The sequence below is a fragment of the Neolamprologus multifasciatus genome, chromosome 14, assembly GCF_963576455.1.
Source record: "Neolamprologus multifasciatus chromosome 14, fNeoMul1.2, whole genome shotgun sequence".
In the NCBI taxonomy this organism is placed as follows: Eukaryota; Metazoa; Chordata; class Actinopteri; order Cichliformes; family Cichlidae; genus Neolamprologus; species Neolamprologus multifasciatus.
The window spans coordinates 31,504,741-31,522,274 of NC_140452.1; the positions used below are offsets into that span (position 1 = coordinate 31,504,741).

The 17,534-nt window shown below is 39.7% G+C and overlaps 1 long non-coding RNA gene across 1 annotated transcript in view; it reads left to right on the forward strand.

The window, feature by feature from the left end:
• Window positions 1-11,397, forward strand: part of LOC146504383 (uncharacterized) — a 36,876-nt gene extending 25,479 nt beyond the window's left edge. The window contains exon 2 of the long non-coding RNA XR_014868614.1: window positions 38-11,397. This is a non-coding gene — a long non-coding RNA (uncharacterized LOC146504383). The remainder of the gene's footprint in view (window positions 1-37) is intronic.
• Window positions 11,398-17,534: the final 6,137 nt, after the last annotated feature.

The window sequence follows — 17,534 nt, forward strand, 5'->3', positions numbered from 1 at the left end:
TGGTGTCATGAGACAAATGTAGTCCTCAGTTCAGAAGTTTTTCCAGCGGTTTATTTATCTAGGAAGTAATTTTTTGACATAATGGTAGTATCAGGATCTTTAGCAGTGTGGGCTTGGTTTTTCTTCACTTAAAGTTCTGATGCAGGGTAAAAGCTGCATGTGTGTTGAATTGTTTCCTTCTACGGTGTAAAGGCTCCCTTGAGAAACATTTCCCACCATGAAGGGTTATGCATTCTTTTTTTAAACTCTTTTTTTAAAATCCATCTCCCAAAAAATGTATCCACCGAGACAGCAGATATAAAGTTTGGAGGAGACTCTATACAGTGGTTTTTACCTCCCCCAAGGAGTTATGTTGTGCATCCATGTATGTTTCAATTCTTATCTGTCCATGAATACAATAGCTCAAAAAGACTAAATAATGAAGGTTGAAATCCAATAAAACTCAGGGGTGTAGAGTGGAGTCATGTTGATGATCCATTTGGCTTGAAGACCAAGGTCTTCAAGGCCAACGTAATGATTTCCTGGTCAAGAGTTGACAAAATGTCTTGTAATTGTGTGGTGAGTATTGTCAACATATGGAAAGTACCATATAAAGATTTAAAATATCATGTCACATTTTACCTTCTCCTTCAACGTCAGTAGATCGATCTTGTCACGGGTTGCCGGGGCAAGCCGTGTGTGAATTATTAACGGACTACATATAACAATATGAGTTATCCCCAATATGATATGTGGGGATTTTTAAACATCATGTTACTTTGAACCTTTGACCCCGTCTTCAAGGTCGAGGTCAAACTTTCATAAAATGTCTCTTTATCTTTAAAACTATGCTTAAACTTCTGTTGCCTTTGTTTGTATTGGCGACAATTAGGAAACAATACAGGTATATGTGGATTCTAAATATCACACTATAGTTTGCATCAAATTTGACCTCTGACCTCACTTATACAATTTACATATTTCACGTTAACCCTCATTTTATTAGAAAATGAGTTCCCTATAGTGCAGATCAAGTTATTGTGTCCAGTTAACTCATTGTTTGTTAACCATTACTTAATCCTTAGGGACTAAGTAAAGCGCTATACAAATACAGGCCATTTACCATTTACCATTACCTCCTCTTATATAATGTTTGAGTAAACAAAGTAAACATCTGCTATGCTAACATTATCAGATTTTTACGGCACTACAAACCTCTAAAAGTACACCTGGAAATGAAAGGAAACTGAATGTGTACATAGTACAGTGCTGTTCCTTTACAAGTAAATATTACCCAGCGAGTGAGCTGCATTGGTGGAACTTTGCACTCTCAGATTGCTTCTGGTCAGTCTGTGTTTATATGTACAATGTGAAACTTGAATCGAATCCTATTGGATCTGAGAATACATTCCTGAAGGACACACAACACAAGCCAGTAACTAATTTTTAATGATCACCAGCACTGACATCTGTAATTTCTCTGACAGGTATATTGGGCTGAGGAGGTTTCTTATTTTAAATGGTGGCTATATTTTAACCGTTATGCCCATCTTATGCCTCTTACACGATCAATAATGAAATCAGGAGAGAGATAGACACTAGACTTTTACAAACTTTACCTCAACCCAAGCATAGTTGGCCATTTACTCTAATCAGACATCTGTTTGATACATGAGGCTTTGACCTTTTTTTTATGTTCCCTCACCCACTTCCCTACTCTCTCTTTTCACATTCAAACCAAGACAATCATGATGTTTGAAACTGTAATTACATCCTTTGTTTGGTAAACAATGCTGTGCACAATAACCAAACACATTGTTTGCTGCATTTTCACACCAGTGTCCGGACCAACGGCGCCATTCTGGTTAAGCTATAAAACACACAATCCAGTAATAAAGGCTTAACTGTGCCAACAATGAACCAAAAATGAAAACTGAAAATACAGTGAACAATGAGAGGGAGGATGTCAGTTGCACTGAGAGGAAAAAGAGAATCTTGTATGAAATGGCTCTAATAGATGCTCTCTCAAAGATAGAAGCAGGAATCAAGAGATTCTGGTGATTAATTGACCCTGTGCACGAGAAAATGCTAACTTCCTGGTTTGAGACCGGATGTGGGGTTGTACATTTCCGGTAGCTTTACTTTGCGGTCAATCGCTACTGCGAAGATATACTCCAAAATCATGTCCAAAACTCGAAAACGGAAAGATCGCGTTAAGTTACAAAGAGCAGAAGGTGGGAACACTCACCACTGTTGTGTCATAAAAAATCTAATGATCAATTTTGACGTTTAAAGAGTTTAGATCGATCAGTTGTTTACATCACTCAACACAAGCAGAACTGCATCACTGCATACAGAAGACACATCGTCCACATTCAGAAGCACATCTCTGTATAGTGACTGGTCTCATGATTTAAACAGGCAAATGTTCAGCATTCACACTACAGGTGAAGAATAGTCAAAGCAGGTGTTTCCCCCATTATGTCGATATCAGCTAGTCAAGTACACACCTACACAGCATGTTAACGAACCGTGAAAAAAAGCCACACAAAAAATGAATGATTGCTGGTAAGGGTTTCTACACATTAGTATTTATGAAGGGTATGTTGTGACTTACCTTAAAAATTACAGCGGTCCCTCGCTAATAACGCGGTTCACCTTTCACCTGGCTGTGAGATTTTTTTCCGTGCAAGTTTGCATGCTTATTTTTTTACATCACATTGTCCTGCGTCCTGACGAGACGATCTCCTCCGTTAAGTCTCTCCTGTACAATACAGAATCTCTGCATCGATGGCTAGAAGTGTGACTCTGAAGTGCAGTGCTGTATGTCCACAATGTCCACGACACATTTTGCACCGTCAAAAAATAAAATTGGCTACTTGATTTCACCTATCACTGGTTATTTTTAGAACATAACACCCGCGATAAACGAGGGACAGCTGAGAAATATAACATTTGAATCCCTTTTCTCTTTTGCCCTGAGGCACGGGGGAAAAATATCGACAAGTTGATGAACATTATTTACAGATATATTGGGTAAATGCCCAAGACATCTATAGAAGTGTAAATCGCCGCTTGATTCATTCACTTGCTTAACTTGTTTTGGACCGTAAACCAGGCGCGAATAGGACACCGGAAACAAAGCTCCCCACAGGAGTTTCCGCACCGGAAGTAGCATATGCTAACGTGCACATAGTCAATTGTTTATAATTTCTTTTTCAAATTTCATCTTTATATTAATAAGTCAATTATAGTACACTATGGTACACAATGCTACATTAAGTTAACCATATGTGGAAGGAAGAGGGAGATTTGCGGGGGGGGTGACTATAGATGGGAATTGATATGAGTCTAGTGATTCAGATTCCATTATTGATATCATTTATCGATTCTCTTATTGATTCTCATTGTGCTTATTGCCTACATCACTTAGCAACATATCAAAGACCCACATAGCAGACAGGTCTGGCCCGGATCTGGTGTCAAGCCGGCACTGCTGGCTGACTTCTGGCATGGTAAGTGTTATGTCATCCAGATATGGTCCAGGCCTGGCGTAGATGGCACTGTTTATGTGATGGCATGCCACATCTGGCCCGATTGTAGTTTGGTGTATGTGGCCCAGGCTCATAGAAAGCAGGTCTGGCCAGGATCTGGCATCAAGCTGGCACTTCTGACTGACCGGTGTCAGTCAGAAGTGCTGACACCGGTCAGTCGTCAACCGTCGACTGACCGGTCCACATCCGTCAACCAGATGTGGGCCAGGTCTGGTAATGATGGCACTACTTATGTTCCTATTTTCCTATTTTAGTTAGAAGACCCGAATGCCATGTTGCAATACTATACTGCTATGGTAGCCAATGTTTTAAGTGCATGTTTGACAGGTTTGTGAGTGTACACTTTATCCCAAACCTAGTGACGGTTTACTTATGTTTACCACTGGGTGGCTGTAGCTCAGGAGGTAGAGCAGGTCACCTACTGATCGGAAGGTTAGTGGTTCTGGATGTCAGGAGTATGAATGTAGTTAGAAAGCACTCAGTTGAGAGAAAGTGTGTGATTGGGTGAATGCAGCTCAAAGCAAAATAAATAGCCATGGTACATGGAAGTAGTTCACACCACAAAAGGCATGTAACCACCTCCACTTTAAGGCTCAGCTTCCTAATAAAACAAAAACACAAGTTATTAATATATCCAAAACAGAAAAACAATTAAATATGCCCTTTCTGTAGTTAATCCTACTGCAGAAACACTTTCCTTCCAGCGTAATAAAAAGAAAATTACAAATCAGAACAATCACTCTGAAATAAAAATGCATAAAACCTTCAGCTCGGAACAAATAAACCATCAGTATTGTGGGTGGTTAAACACACATACCAACTGCTATAAAATAAAATGAAAAAAAATCTATGAAAAACATTAACTTTCTATACATCTCCTCATTCATACGGCTTCATACACTGTTTAAAAAAAGACAAGGCAAAGTCTAACTAATTACACAAATAAGATTTGGGATCAAATTCTGATCTCTCTGGATTCCCAGCATATCCTGATATTGTGTTACATTCTGTTTATGGCTTGAAGAAAGTCTTTTTCCTGCTGTCATGTTTTTGTGTGGCAGATTTATATTTTCACTTTTTGTTTTCAACATTGTAGTAAATTCACCAACACACATTTTCAGGTTGTAAGCCATTATGATTTGTTTGTTTGGATGTTGTATGTCACGCTGGGAGTGTCGGGATAGGCTCCAGGACTGAATCCTGCCCACAAACAGGTTAACACACAAACTACAGGCAGGAGTTCATGAGAGAGACACAAAAACACAACACAACCCCTGCCAGCACATCTACACAGCCAGGAACACACCATGGCTTAGTTCCTGAAGTTAGTAAACTAGTTGGCAAGATTATTACTACTGAACTAGTTTTCAGGCCTTTAGCAGTTGTAAAGAACGGGGGGAGCCTGCCACAGCATGAGAGGCCAGGGTGGGAGGAGGGAGCAAGCAATGAGCCAAAATCAGTCCCAAAGGTAAGATAAGAGAGACGCAAACACAGCAGAGATTCAAGAACCTTAGACTGTAAATCACACAGAGTACTAGATGAAAGTTGAGTGAGCCTCTTAGATAGATAGAGAGATCTAAGCAAGCTCGGGCACACATGCAGGTGGTCTCACAGATAACCCTTGTGAACCCTCCCATTTATTTTGCTTTATTTCTATGATACCCTTCATCCTTCCAGCCTGTGGGCTGGACAAACATAAACCTGAGAAGCTTCAGCATGAAATATGTATTTTCTTCAAAGATTTCAGTGTCACAGATGACGTTCTTCTGATGTTACATGAAGTGATGTCACACTAGTGTCAGCAATTTAATAAAACTGCTAAAGATGAATTTGTTATTGGCCTTTCTTTTTCACTGCCACATCAAAGAGACCTTACGCAATGTAATGTAATATGACAGTGTAATTGTTTGTGTCTAATAAAGCCTCCTCACTAAACTGTTAGTGGAAAAGCATTTCTTTTCAGAGTCACAGTAATAAAACTTGAATTCTTGGCAGAGATATGAAAAGGTCAGTACAGGAGCAAAGGAGAGAAAATGAGATGAGATGGTGGTATGAGTGTTTCCCCTCTCGGAGAAGGAAGATAAAGATGAAATGAAGCTCTTAGGGAGGTGAATGAAGCTGAAAGAGGGATGATGTAAGAGAGGTGTGTAGTCTGCAGTCTCTGCCAGGCAGTATGTGTCTGCTCTTTAGCTGTGTGGGGGACAGCTCTCAGTGTCTCCCTTAGGGAGACTCACTTCAGGTTACAGTATGAAATGTGATCTTTACGACATTAATGGTCCCACGCTTTCATGATATGCTTCTTATGCGAAGAGCCATTTATCTTCCGCCGGTGCATCTGTCACCACGTGGTAAACCATATTTTTTTTTAACTTTGACTTTAACCAAATAGCTCTTCCAGCATAGCCCATTTTAAGTTTTAAACTCTAGTTGTTGATGAACTTCACTGCTGTAAGCAACATTTGTAGTTATAATAATCTGCACATAAACATCAGTGTGAACACAGCTAAGACAGGCAAACAGAACAGTGTAAATGTGTGGACTGATCTATAACTTTTTTCTTTTTTTTTTTGGATTATATAATTCACAAACTGTGTGGCGCACCTGAGATGCATGACTAGTGAGGACCAAATTGCCCAGGAAGAAAAATATTTGGAACTAATATTTGACATTGGAACAATTTTCAAAGCAGAAGATAGAAATGAGAGAATGGTGAAATATTTGATCGTGATGAAAAGAACAAAGCAGGCAATGGTTTTTACACAATCAAATCTCAGGTGGAAATCATAAACAATATCCAAATCAAAAAGGAAGAACAAATAAGCTTATCTTTTTTTCTGACATTAGTATGTAGATTATCTGAGACCTAGCAAATTAGGAAGACACGCAAGCATGCCACTTAACTCTTTAAGACCTACCATAGAACCAAGTCCAACAGAGCTTATATTATATTTTTACATGTTGTAGTGCCATTTTTGGGAGCATTTCAAGTTGCTATACATCAATACAACAGTTATCGCCCAAATTTTAATAATATGTATGCATTAAGTCTATAGTAACTACATAAATTGCAAGAAAGTGCAATAAACTACAAAAAAAATGAAAATCATTTTTGTTTTTTTAACATATATTTCTAGTTATAGAAATTTAAGAGGTTGCACAAAAAAGTTGCACAAAATAGTTTCCAACAACAGAAAATTTATTTTGAGTGTCTTCATAGTTTTATTTTAGAGATACACCAATTTAAAGTGAGTAAGGCAAGTAATGCCGGACATGCGATAGTTCGAGTTGACGTCTATTCCAACGTAGGAAGTGTTTTGAACAGCTGATCGGATCGGCAAAGCGTGTTTCTGGAATATTATGTTTTTGATGCTGCAAGTGCTTTTTATGCAATTTTTGCAAAGCTATATCTGGAAGGAAACCATGACTTAGGACAAGTTAATGGCATAAGATGTAAGTACAACTCCTCTGGTTTCATATGTAAAAAAAATGATTGCGCTAGCTTATGTGGTTCCGGTTCTACAGTGATTTAAAAATAGTTACGCAAAACGGAGTGTAAGCGAGCCCGCTCCGACCGGTTTTAAAGGGTTAAAGTCTTTCAAGGAACATTTGGACAATACAATCAGCGGGAAAATTGCTTCTTGAAAATGCAACAGTGAACAATAAAGCACTAATGTTATCATGAATAAATCATGTCCACTATTGCCCAGAGCATGAAATAATGTGACAGCAGAGGAGCTCATGTTCACTGCTGAGGTTCTCCAAGGGTACTGCAGGCTGCACCGTGATGAGAAGGTGGAAGTCGGGACTGCAGTAACTCAAGTTGTTTAAGAAGCAAAATGAATCCCAACAGACGAAAAAAGAAATGTTATTGGGAAGTTAGGTTTCATATAGCTCCCCGTTGATGAGTGTCAGTGTCTCATTAAGATTCCAAAGGGTCATGAATTTATTAAGATGCAATGTGAGTCATGGCTGTATGGTTTCGTAGTTGGCTTTGACGAACTATTAGCAGAAAAAAGAGGCATGTTCTCTTTGTCATTGTGAGCTCTTGATTGAAAGGTTGAGGCATGACAAGAAAGAGCAGAAAGCACAAGAGGAGACCGTCGAGCGGATATCCTCATCTAACGGCAGTGATGAATCCACCGATGATGAGAGCAGTAGCACTCCATCCACTCTGAAGAGGTTACGCTTCACTAAAAACATTGTTAGACCATTGGCAATGGCAGCCCTGGAATGCACCAAGCTGAGTCATAGATAAGCAGTTCGTGTCCTGTCTGCAACAGCATCTGCTTTGGGACACAACACTTCTGAGTTAGCCATCAACAGATCCACACTCAGGACTTTATGAGTGAGTTATTGGCTCATGTGGAAACAGCCCGATACTTTATGAAGTCCTTTTTCTCTGTCAGTGTGGTGATGAGTCTTTGTCTGAAACAGAAAAGTTTGTCAGTTTTTGTTTTCATTGCCCACTAGTGTACCACTACCAGTCATCAAGATGCTGGTAGATTACGTGCATCTGATATCCGATATTTGGTACTAATATTTTTCTAATAGAGATAAAATATTTTATCCAGATGCATGTTTTCACTCTGGAGTGAAAATGTGCTTGCTGTCCAGTGACATGCACAGGGTGTATATGCAATACACTTCATCCTACAGGAAGGATAATGGGGCTACTCACTCCAATAAAGACTTCGTGTTCATTGCCTTGCTCATTTTGCCATGTCATAATCATTGTGTGAGGATTTGTTGTTTTACAGATATGTCCCAAGTAGAATGACAGCAGAGGAGGGTTTTTTTTTTAGACATCTTGATTGTTATCTGAGAGAAAAATTGAAAAAGTGTGTTGGAGTCAGGATGTTTAAAGCACAGATGAGGTGGTGAAAAAGAAGGTACTGCAGGCACTTATCAAGAGGGTGTCACCAATGCACAATGAATGCACTCATACAAAGGGAATCTGCACAATATTGTACACACAAACCTTCATACATCATGTTACTGTTTGCATAGTGCTCAGTCCTTTGCGCACTTGCACTTGCATGTAGTCCTGCTTTGATTGCCTGTTATATATATAGCACCAATGTTGTCTTGCTTCACTGTGTACTGTACTACTGCACAATAAAGCAATTTGACTTGACTTGACTTGACTTGGAAGCTTAAGCAGATACGCTGTGTTTAAACCCATGCTATTAGCATGTTCACCTTCATCAGAGAAAGACCTCTGAAAGCATGATCGTTCTCTCCACTCTGGGAGAGTAAGGGGCTGAACCGAAGTAAATTTGGTGTTTAGAGGAGGTGGCTTTGGTGAGCATAGCACATTCACTAGAAAGCTAGGCAAGCATAGCAGGGAACTCGGTGAAGAAAATGCTGATTTCTTTGTGAATATGCTGAATCCAGTAAATCTGGACCATTCATAATGATTCAGTCGCTTAAATAACACATCTGTTCCTTGAGAGCATTTCATTATGAAGCACTTTACAAAAAACAGTGTTCAGAGTAAGAGATCCACTTAATTTAGCCCGTTTTACATGAGCTTCTTTTCAATGTGTTAACGATGAAAACTGACTCCACCCTCAAGCTGAGGTATGCAGCTCAGATGCAAGAAATTCTGGCTTTATGTGGAGAGGAAGCATCCAGTCAAAGGGCAGAAAACTGTTGTTGTGGAACATTTAATGAAAGGAGAAACATCCGTTTCTCATTTGCTTTTAGATCTTAATATGCAACTATATATTAGTTTGCATTTTTTTTTAAAAACATGACTGATTGTAAGCTCACTGTGCGGTCATGTTCTTTTTTCAGTGTAGCATAAATTCTGTTTAAATTTCTGCAGTCTATTTCAGGCATGGGTGACTGACATAAAAGTGTAATAAATACTATGCGCTGGTGAGAAAGGTTGTATTACTTTTTGTTCAAAATGCATCCGACAGTCGAATGGCTCGCTTTGTATGATCGCTCTGCCTGGTGTAGTTCTTTACCTTAAAGGAAGAAAAACGAAAGAAAAAAGAAGCAAAAAAAAGTCTGTGTTTTGAAATGAGTACATCATCTTGTTTTCTGTGTGCATTATGCTAAAACATCTCTGCAATGATTCAACTACCAGCCTAAATTAAGGCACCTATCATCAAACGTAACAATAATTCAAATCAATGTTACATTACTGAAGCAAATTGATGTTCAAGTCTTTCAGACTACAAAACAAAAGAATAGAGAAAGAAAAGATCTCAGCTGACTTTATTAGCGTCCTTGTTATTTATTTACATTTTTCGCTGCTGCACAGATTTCGGGCAAATTTCTCTCAAAAACCATCACAACACTAATATGCACAAATAATTAATACGCTTCCCATAACATTTAATTATGCGTGTATTAACTGGGCATGTATTTTCTGTTTCTCTTGCGGGTAAGTCTAGTGACTTTCTTCAGAAAAAGAATAAAGATTCTCCAATATCTCCATCACTTATTCTCAGCATTTTTCTGTTTGTTGTTTCTTTAAAGAAGAAGTGAGTGTGTCCAAAGGGTTGCTTGGTATTTCCAGATGATAATGAGATTGGACATGGGGTTTCTTCACAGATAAGTCTGTCTGTCGTTCCATTCAACAACTTAGAAGAATTCTAATAAGGAGAAACAGCAGGTCTGCCTGGTTATAATATCAGCAGTTCTTTGTGAGAGATGAAGATTATGAGTCCCTGTGATAATAGCAATAATGAGACCAAACATGGAACAAATAAATACCGGTGCAATGCGACTTTGAGAGTTATGACCTTGCTGTTCATTTTTTTTTTTTTTGTATTCCTGTTGTAGCGTATCAGCTTCTTACTTTCTATGACAGCAGAAACTGCCAGATAGCTGTGCTAGCGTTGTCCCCATACTGACACTGGGCTGTAGCTGAAATGTGAACCTTTGTACCATCAAACAGAATTAGATGGACATATGCACTGGAGATACCTTCAGACTGAAACAGTGATCGTGCTAGTGTTTTCTCAGTGTCACTGTCAATTTTGTGTACAGTATAAAATCACAGTTTAGAGATGTGTTTGTGCAGGCGTTGTTTTTTTGGGGTAATACTCTGTGTAAAGTGAACATCATGGCTGAATAACAATCAGGTGCTGTCCTTCTCCAGCTCTTTTCAGCAAAAACAGTAAACCACCCTCCTCACATTTCTGTCAGTAGATGCAGGCAGCGTGTATTGCATCCGTTAATGTTAGCGATGTTGTTTTGAAGTGTAGAATGTTTGCATTACAAAGGTAGAAGAAGAACAGAGGAAGTTTCGACAAAGACTTGGAGCTGATACGCGTTAATTAGTTTTTTCCCTGCTGAATTACTTCCAGAATAAACTTGTTACATTATCTTAAAAAAAAAAGATGGAAGTGCCTCAGCAAGTCAGTTTTGGTGTTGAGCTTGCATCTCCCCCACTCAGGAACACCTGTCAGATAAGCCCTCAGAAGTCTTGTGGCACTTGCAGCACACAAAGATTGAAGAAGGCGGGTCAGTTAGCAACCAGAGTCAAATGTTTATCACCGTGTTCAGCAACTCTATTTTTATGGAAAGTATAAAACAGCTGCAAACATTTCTACATTTTCTTTGACTATATTTATCCAGGAACAAATCATCTTCACAGAGCTTCTTTGCTGCCTAATTCTGAAAGGAGCTGGGAGTTTTGCACAACTTCCAGCTACCCAACTTCATACATATTTCATATTTCTGTCATTTTGTTTATCCATCCATCCATTTAGTTCCAATCATCCAATTCAGTCTTACACAGCACTAAAATTGAGAGACAGGCAGCCATTCGTGCTCACATTCAGACCTGCAGCCAATTTAGAAATACCAGTTATCCGAACAATGCACATCTCTGGATGGTGGGAGGAATGCGGCGTTCCGAGAGAAGGGCAATGCAGACAAAAAGATGGCGCCAGTGTTTGCGGCAAGCCGTCTCCTCGAGTTTTGTCTACTGCCTGCTATCCTGTTTTCTCTGTGTTATCCTGACGCCTTTGCACTTCTTACCTATGATCGTCAAACTCTTATGAATCTCCAGCCATTGACTCACCAAACACCTGGTTTCAAGTGGCAATCAGGGAACTTTTTCTCAACTTCGACGGATATCTCTGATCATTTACGCCGCTTCCCAGCTACCCTTCCACCTAGGAAACGTCATAGGCGACGGGGTAAACGGAGCGGTATTCGTGTTCGCCTCAAGGCTTACTTAAACTCACTTGATGCGACCAGCTGCCACGTATTTGTAAACACTCTATCTTCTTCTCATGCTCTCTGGGGCCTCTTCTGCTATAGATTGCCCTGCCATCGCTGCATAAGTCCTGTTGAACACTATGCTCACCTAGACTCCCCGACCGAGTGCCCACCGGTTCGGAGCTGGGTGCGGCTTTCCAGAGGTGGTGTGAACTACAGCAATCTTCGCCTGCTGAGATCTGTTCCAACTAACAACAACCCGACTACACTTCGGATGGCTTTGCTAAATGTTAGATCACTGGCAAACAAGACTTTTATTTTAAACGACCTTTTCGTCTCAACTGGGCTGGATTTTCTTTATCTGACGGAAACCTGGCTTCGTCCTGAGGAATCTTCTGCTTTTTCAGAACTTCTTCCCCCAGATTGTGCCTTTGCTAGCTCTCCTAGGATCTCTGGCAGAGGTGGAGGATTGGCTTCGATTTTTAAAGACAAATTTCGATGCCGGGAACTACCACCCGTCTCTTTCACCAGCTTCGAGGTGCAGCTACTGGAACTGAACAGTGCTCCCCCAATTCTTTGTGCTGTGGTGTATCGACCCCCGAAATCTGTTAAGGATTTTATTTTTCAGTTTTCTGAACTACTAGGGAGCCTGTTTTTATGCTACGATCGTGTTTTAATTGTTGGTGATTTTAATATACATGTCTGTTGTGAGGCAAGCACACTAACAAAGGATTTCCTTGCCCTTGTTGACACTTTTAATCTTACGCAATGGGTAAGTGAACCAACGCATTTAAAAGGTCATTCACTTGACCTAGTTTTATCCTACGGTCTGGATATTTGTATAACGGATATCAAGGACTCTGGGATCTCTGATCATTCTGTGGTTATGTTTAATGTTATGCTACGACATATGGAGCTTAACTGCCAGGGTCCATTACGCCAGATGCGCTCGATTAATTCTGAAACCATTACCAACTTCTCTACTCTTTTCGCCAACTCTGCGCTCCCCGACTCCGTCTGTCTTGTGGATTTATCGACTGACGAGCTTACCAACCTTTTTAATTCCACATGTTCTTCTATTCTGGACACTGTGGCTCCAAATAAGACTAAGCGTACTAAGTCGTCATGCCAACCCTGGCTGAATGAAACTACCCGTGCTCTCAGGCGCGAATGCCGTCGTGCTGAGAGGAAGTATAAAAAGGATAAGCTCGTAGTGTCAGCGGAAATCTTCCATAATTGTCTGTCAAAATATCAGAAGACCGTCAAAGCTGCTAAATCTGCCTACTTATCAGGTCTTATTTCGACCAATTGTCACAAGCCCCACGCTCTTTTTAAGATTTTTAACTCCGTGATTAATCCTCGTGCTACAGCACACAAGGAAGTTTCTCTGGCTCTTTGTGAAAGTTTTTTAAGGTATTTTATTGAAAAAATCACTATTTTAAGAGCCCCGTTTTTATCGGTAGTTCCACATCAAGTTTCAGTTTCTAAATGCTCTGCTGTCTTTCAGCAGTTTGAGCCTGTGACTCTTTCTGATGTAAAGGAAATAATTGACCACTTAACAATCTTCAATTCCCCACATGATATTCTCCCTGCCCGTATTTTTAAGGAAGCGTTGAATACTATTGGGTCTTGTATTTTATTAATTTTCAATGCATCATTGTCTTCGGGCTGTGTACCATCTGCCTTCAAGCATGCTGTTGTTCAACCCGTTATTAAGAAGACTAATCTCGACCCCAGTGTTCTTTCAAATTATAGACCAATTTCTAAGCTTCCCTTTATGTCAAAGATCCTGGAAAAAGTGGTCTGTAAACAACTTCAGACCTTCCTAGATTCCAATGGTATTTCTGAAAAATTCCAGTCGGGCTTCAAGCCTCGACATAGTACTGAGACAGCTTTGCTAAGAGTTTTTAATGATCTCCTTTTAACCACCGACTCAGGTTGCTCTGTGGTTCTAGTCTTACTGGATCTGACTTCTGCGTTTGACACAGTAGATCATAACATTTTATTATCAAGGTTAGAGCAAGTAGTTGGCCTTAAGGGCACAGCCTTATCATGGTTTAAATCTTATCTTTCAGAGAGGTCACTCTCTATCACTATGGGGCAATATTCCTCCTCCTCGGCTCCTTTTCTCTGTGGTGTGCCCCAGGGGTCTGTTTTGGGCCCTATGCTATTCTCTCTGTACATGTTGCCCTTGGGATCTATTTTCCAAAGATATAATATTTCTTTCCATTGTTATGCCGATGACATTCAAATTTATTTCCCTTTTAGTTTGAATGTCACAGATCCATTGCATACATTGTTTAATTGTCTTCATGATGTGAGAACCTGGCTATCTCAAAACTCTCTAATATTGAATGACAGTAAAACTGAGGTTATTGTCTTTGACAGCCATATTCCATTGAACCAACTAACTGTTACCCTTGGCCCACTTGCTAGCTACCTCTCCAACGTTGTAAGAGACCTTGGGGTACTCCTGGATAGCTCTTTCAAATTAGAGAAACAAGTATCTACTGTGGTTAAATCTGGTTTCTATCAGCTACGTCAAATTTCTAAAGTTAAGCCTTTCCTCTCCCCCAAGGACCTTGAAAAGCTTATTCATGCATTCATTACCTCTAGACTGGACTATTGTAACTCCCTCTATTTAGGCCTCCCCCACTCCTGTCTTCACCGGTTGCAATTAGTACAGAACACTGCTGCACGTCTTTTATCGGGTGCCAGAATGCATGACCATATGACTCCAGTTTTAACCAAGTTACACTGGCTCCCTGTGAAATTTCGCATTGATTTTAAAATTCTTTTATTCACTTATAAAATCTTAAATAACACTGCCCCTAGCTATTTAACAGATCTTCTTCATTTGTATAACCCTGTAAAAGCACTAAGATCTTCTAACCAGATGCTCTTAATGCAACCTAAGTCTAGGTTGAAAACCAGAGGCGACCGTGCCTTTGCTATTGCAGCTCCTAGATTGTGGAACAACCTCCCTATTGCCATTCGCTCTTCTGAAACTGTTCAGTCTTTTAAATCTCGTTTAAAGACCCATCTTTTTACTCTGGCTTTGATGTAAGATAGTTTGATTATCATTTGGTTGGTTTCTATGTTTGTCTCGTCTTGCGTTGTATTTCTCTTATTTTATGTTATTTTATTTTTTTTATTTATTTATTCATTTTTTTTATTATTTGTGAAGCACTTTGATCAAAACTGTTGTTTTTAAATGTGCTATATAAATAAATTTTGATTGATTTTGATTGATTGACGCATGGAGAACATGCAAACTCGACATAAAAAGTTCTCAGCCAGCGGATTTGAACTCAGAACCTTCTTGCTGTGACGCATGAGTGCTAATCACCACCATCCTGCTCAGTTTATGCACCAGAGTTCATATTCACAGAAGGCAAATTCAAATTCAAAATCTACTCTTTTGTCTAGTGAACATTTTGTAGGTGCATTAAAAAAAATAAAATAGAACAAGTGTCAAGTGCAATATATGCAGTCTTCTGTATCCTTTACTGCAATGTTTTACATCTGAGCAATTTCCTGTGAGTGGATGTCCAATTACCCCCCCACCCCCCACCCCACCTGCCTACCCACACACCAAGTCATTATCCTTTGCCTTTCTGCCACTCCTATCAAAGTTACTGATTTGATAGCAAATATCACAAATCAGAAAATCTCTAGTGATTCAGAAAACTCAAGGAGCTGCCTATATACTTGAACTCTGGTATCGTCAGGACAAGCTGAAACTCACACCCACTTCTGTACACTAATCCAAGCTGCTTGGTACAGTGACATCTGTGACTGCATCAATAACATTCTCCTGCACTGAACACACCAACACTTTCTGCTCCACTGAGACAGCAGATGGATGCATCTTGGAGGAGAGGAAACACTTTGATGGTTTTCTCTCCGGGTAACTGTTTGAGTAGGAGAGAGCGAGAGAACGAGACAGAGAGAGGAAGAACATAACATGTGAATATAGAAAATATAACATCTCATTGGCAATGAGACATTAGGAGCAGGTCCTTTGGCTCCTATGAGTACAATGTCAAGACTGAGGTCTTCATATGAACAGTGATTTTAACCCTCAGAACCGCACGGCTACTGTGTTATCATTGCTGAACTCACATATTTTGTCATATTTACCCTAATTACACATTTTAATTACGTTATTAAGAATTAAACTGCCACCGACCGTGACATCTAAATTTGATGAGTCGCTAACAAGCGATAATTACTACTAGCTGTAATAACTGAACTTTATTACAGCTGGGACTGAAGTCATGATATGCTTATAATTTATTTGTGAAAATTGTACCTTAATTATTGCAGCTTACATATAGTATAATCCATAATAGTGTCTATGATAAATGTGAACGAAAAAATATATGTTATTTTTCTGAAAACATCTTAACAGCAGGTTTCACTTCCTTCATATTGAGATTGAGGTTCTGTTTTGAATTCAAGGCACAGTGTTTGTCAAATTATGATTAGGAGCGCCACCAGCAGAGAATGTTAAAGCTCAATTTCACTCCACATTTTTGTTATTTGTTATTTCACATGCATGCCAATAATAAATGATTAGCCATTCCATTAGAGCCTGCAGCTAATAAAGCTGAAAGGCTTCAGTTTCTTATCAAAATATTAACCTTACTGTTGCATTTTTCATGTCAAGTTCAAGTCTTTTACATGTCAGTCCCGTTGGCCTGAAACGAGCCCTGATCTCATCAAGTGACAAAACTGCTATGATGTCAAAAGCTCTGTCCACTGAGTACAGAAATATGTTTTGTGGTTATTTAAAGGAAAAAAAGAGTGTTGTACTCAGAAATATCTTTGATCATACTGCAAAACATCTTCCAACAAATTGATCCATTTTCACCAACATAACATGAACCCATTAGAAGTATGTACGAGTGCCTTTTTGATGAAGACGCCATGTTGCCCTGCCATGTTGAATACAGTGGGTAACATTGACATCACACCAGTTTACTGTTGAAAAAAACCCCAGCTGTGATTACTGTCTTAAAAGTTCAGGATATCCTCAACAACTCAGTGTTGCTGTCATTGGACGGAAGTGAACTTCACTGACTCATCGACTCGTATTGGACTCTTTCCACAAAGAACTGCAGCTTCCTCCAGAGTAAATGGACATGGATGCGTATTGACAGCCGAGGTAAACAGCAGACTGACAGCACTCATTACAGATGAACAGCAGCTTGTTTGTCCAACAGCAGCCACCAGATTCTGTATTTGAATTTGGAGGGGTATGAAAACAATTCAGTTAAGTGCAATCTGCAGTCAACATAGAAAGCCAAGTTTGGCTCATGGCTGTGCTACTCTGAGAACACCTGATCTCATCTGGATTTGTCAACTTACCAGGTAGAGGCCTGGATTGGACTGGATGGCAGATCACCTGGTATTGTCAGGTGCTTTTCTATTGGAGAGAACCACTGCTCTTAATTTGTGGACAAATCAGGAGGTCAGTCACCTCCTCTACTGGTGCATGGGCCCTCAGTCTTTCTTTGGCCAAGTCTTCTATTAAAGTACCAGCCATTGTGGTTGTGTGTCTTCACCAATGTTTACATTTTTGAAAGCTTCCAGAAGAGTTAAGTGTTATTCTCCTAACCCTTTAAAGCCGGTCGGAGCGGGCACGCTCCGTTTTGCGTAACTATTTTTAAATCTCCATAGAACCGGAACCGCGTAAGCTAGCGCAATAATTTTTTTTTGCATATGAAACCGGAGGAGTTGTACTTACATCTCATGCCATCAGCTTGTCCTAGATCACGGTTTTCTTCCACATATAGCTTTGCAAAAATTGCATAA